This window comes from Cryptomeria japonica, unplaced genomic scaffold (genome assembly GCF_030272615.1).
Source record: "Cryptomeria japonica unplaced genomic scaffold, Sugi_1.0 HiC_scaffold_67, whole genome shotgun sequence".
In the NCBI taxonomy this organism is placed as follows: domain Eukaryota; kingdom Viridiplantae; phylum Streptophyta; class Pinopsida; order Cupressales; family Cupressaceae; genus Cryptomeria; species Cryptomeria japonica.
Genome location: NW_026728889.1, coordinates 173,808 through 177,500, shown reverse-complemented (window position 1 = coordinate 177,500; position 3,693 = coordinate 173,808). Strand labels below are relative to the sequence as shown.

Below are 3,693 nucleotides of genomic sequence, written 5' to 3'. Positions count from 1 at the left end.
CAAGATGGCACCCGCGTTCCTTTTTTTTCACTATCTTTCAAAACGGAAATTTTAAAATCTCATTTTTTTTTGCCTTTTTCTGGAAATTAGTGAAGGCAGCGCATCAAAGGTGCGCACCTCGCTGCCCACCACGGTGCGCAACGCCGGTGGGCACCCGGGAGTGCTTCGAAGTGTGCTCCAAGGTGCTGCGTGCACGTTGTCGGAGCCCGGTTTGCCCCGGGTGCGCACCTCGCGTGCACCTTCGTCGGGGTGGGCACCTTGGCTGGGTTTGCCCCGGCTGCGCTCCGAAGCGGGGTTATTGGAGCGCCGCCTCTTTTTTTGTCGGAGCGTTTGGTGGGGTTTCTCGCATTGGCTCTTCCGAGGCCCGGTTGCCACCCTGGCGCGCACGAAGTCGGAAGTAGGGTTAATTGCCCGGGTGCGCACCTTTGCCAGGGTGGGCACCTTACCTGGGCTGCGCACCAGGGCGGGCTCAAGATGGCACGCGCGTTCCGTTTTTTTCACTATCTTTCAAAACGGAAATTTTAAAATCTCCTTTTTTTTTTGCCTTTTCTGGAAATTAGTGAAGGCAGCGCATCAAAGGTGCGCACCTCGCTGCCCACCTTGGTGTGCTCTGAGGTGCGCACCCGGGAGCGCTACGAAGTGTGCTCCAAGGTGCGGCGTGCACGTTGTCGGAGCCCGGTTTGCCCCGGGTGCGCACCTCGCCTGCACCTTGGCCGGGGTGGGCACCTTGGCTGGGTTTGCCCAGGGTGCGCTCCGAAGCGGGGTTACTGGAGCGCCCCCTCTTTTTTTGTCAGAGCGTTTGGTGGGGTTTCTCGCATTGGCTCTTCCCAGGCCCGGTTGTTGGGTGCGCTCCCACCCTGGCGCGCGCGAAGTTGGAAGTTGGGTTAATTGCCCGGGCGCGCACCTTCGCCAGGGTGGGCACCTTGGTGCGCACACCTTGGCTGGGCTGCGCACCAGGGCGGGCTCAAGATGGCACCAGCATTCCCTTTTTCTCACTATCTTTCAAAACGGAAATTTTAAAATCTCGTTTTTTTTTTGCCTTTTATGGAAATTAGTGAAGGCATCGCATCAAAGGTGCGCACCTCGCTGCCCACCTTGGTGTGCTCCGAGGTGCCCACCACGGTGCGCAACGCCGGTGCGAACCCGGGAGCGCCCCGATGTGTGCTCCAAGGTGCGGCGTGCACGAAGTCGGACCCCGGTTTGCCCCGGGTGCGCACCTCGCGTGCACCTTGGTGCGCACACCTTGGCTGGGTTGCGCGGCCTGGTGGGCACCATGGTGCGCACCAAGGAGCGCTCCGAAGTGTGCTCCAAGGTGCGGCGTGCACGAAGTCGGAGCCCGGTTTGCCCCGGGTACGCACCTCGCGTGCACCTTCGCCGGGGTGGGCACCTCGGCTGGGTTGCGCGCCCTGGTGCGCACCAAGGAGCGCTCCGAAGTGTGCTCCAAGGTGCGGCGTGCACGAAGTCGGAGCCCGGTTTGCCCCGGGTGCGCACCTTCGCCGCGGTGCGCACCATGGCGTGCACGAAGTCGGAGCCCGGTTTGCCCCGGGTGCGCACCTCGCGTGCACCTTCGGCGGGGTTGCGCGCCCTGGTGGGCACCATGGTGCGCACCAAGGAGCGCTCCGAAGTGTGCTCCAAGGTGCGGCGTGCACGAAGTCGGAGCCCGGTTTGCCCCGGGTGCGCACCTCGCGTGCACCTTCGGCGGGGTTGCGCGCCCTGGTGGGCACCATGGTGCGCACCAAGGAGCGCTCCGAAGTGTGCTCCAAGGTGCGGCGTGCACGAAGTCGGAGCCCGGTTTGCCCCGGGTGCGCACCTCGCGTGCACCTTCGCCGCGGTGGGCACCATGGCGTGCACGAAGTCGGAGCCCGGTTTGCCCCGGGTGCGCACCTCGCGTGCACCTTCGCCGGGGTGGGCACCTCGGCTGGGTTGCGCGCCCTGGTGCGCACCAAGGAGCGCTCCGAAGTGTGCTCCAAGGTGCGGCGTGCACGAAGTCGGAGCCCGGTTTGCCCCGGGTGCGCACCTCGCGTGCACCTTCGCCAGGGTGGGCACCTCGGTGCGCACACCTTCTCAATGTTTTCTTGCCTTTTCTGGAAATTGGTGAAGGCAGCGCATCAAAGGTGCGCACCTCGGTGTGCTCCGAGGTGCGAACCCGAGAGCGCTCCGAGGTGCCCACGAAGTCGAAAGTCGGGTTAATTGCATTGTTTTCCCCGGGTGCGCTCCGAGGTGCGCAACATCGGCGCGCACCAAGGAGGGCTCCGAAGTGTGCTCCAAGGTGCGCACGATGGCGTGCACCTCTGGTGCGCACGATTCGGAGCTCGGTTTGACCGGGGTGCGCACACCTTGGCTGGGTTGCGCACCTTTTGTGCGCTCCAAGGTGCGCACGAAGTCGGAGCTCGGTTTGCCCCGGGTGCGCACCTTCGCCAGGGTGCGCACCTTGATGCGCACGCCTTGGCTGGGCTGCGCACCTTGGTGGGCGCCATGGTGCGCACCTTTCGTGCGCTCCAAGGTGCGCACGAAGTCGGAGCTCGGTTTGCCCCGGGTGCGCACCTTGGTGGGCGCCATGGTGCACTCCGAGGTGCCCAAGATTGGTGCGCACCAAGGAGCGCTCCGAAGTGCGCTCCAAGGTGCGCGCGAAGTCGAAAGTTGGGTTAATTGTCCGGTTTGCCTCGGGTGCGCACCTTGCGTGCACCTTCGCCAGGGTGGGCGCCTTGGTGCGCACACCTTGGCTGGGCTGCGCACACCTTGGCACCCGCGTTTCCTTCATTTTAAATTTTTTTTTTTTACAATCTCTCAAGTGGGAAATTCTATAATCTCAACTTTTTTTGCCTTTTCAGGAAACTTTTGAATGGAGCGCATCATTGGTGCGCTCCGAAGTGTGCTCCAAAGCTCTCTCCAGCTGCGTGCACCTGCCCCGGCCGCGCACCCGGCCCCGCCCAGCTTCGCTCACCTGTCCCGGGCGTCTGGTGCGGAACCTTAGAGTAAGAAACATCACCGTGCACCTTGGCCAACGTGCGCGACTCGACCGAGCGCGCACTGGCCGAGGTGCACACCGATTTCACCTGGGTGCGCGCGCAGCACCTCGGGCGCACCGGGGTGCGCGCACAACGCCCGGGTTGCACCGTGGCCTGTGTGCTCGGGGTGCCTCGGGTGCGCGCTCGGTGTCGCCCCCGCGCGCGCGGTAGTGCGGGCAGCGCACCCCGGCCCGGCCCGGCCCCGACGAGAACGCAAACGGGCAAAAGGTTTATTCAAATAGCATTGCGACGCCCGGCGAAAAACTAAAAAAGGGTGCAACACCGGGACTTCCCGGGAGGTCACCCATCCCAGTACTACTCCGGCCCAAGCGCGCTTAACTGCGGAGTTCTGATGGGATCCGGTGCACTAATGCTGGTATGATCGCACCCGTTATGAGCTTGTCGCAGTGTGTACTTAGCAAACCGCGACCCACGTGCGAATCCACCCCGGCCACCCACCCCCGTCGAGGTGCACACCCTCCCTCGCGAAGTGCGCCCCGTTCGCCAAGTGTGAGCCCTGCCCGGGTGCGCGCACCTTGCTAGGGCGTCGGGTGTGCACCCGGCCCGGCCTACGTGCGTGCACCTGGAGGGGGCGTCGTGTGCGTGCAGTGTCCCGTCTGCAACGCGGTGCCCACACACCACCTCGGGCGCAACGACCTGCGCTCACATGTGGGCCGAGTGCACC

General features: G+C 64.1%; 1 non-coding gene across 1 annotated transcript; it reads right to left on the bottom strand.

The window, feature by feature from the left end:
- Window positions 1–3,279: 3,279 nt before the first annotated feature.
- On the bottom strand, window positions 3,280–3,398 carry LOC131863670 (5S ribosomal RNA). Its single transcript, XR_009362568.1, has one exon. It is a non-coding gene; the product is annotated as a 5S ribosomal RNA (ribosomal RNA).
- Between the last annotated feature and the right edge of the window lie 295 nt (window positions 3,399–3,693).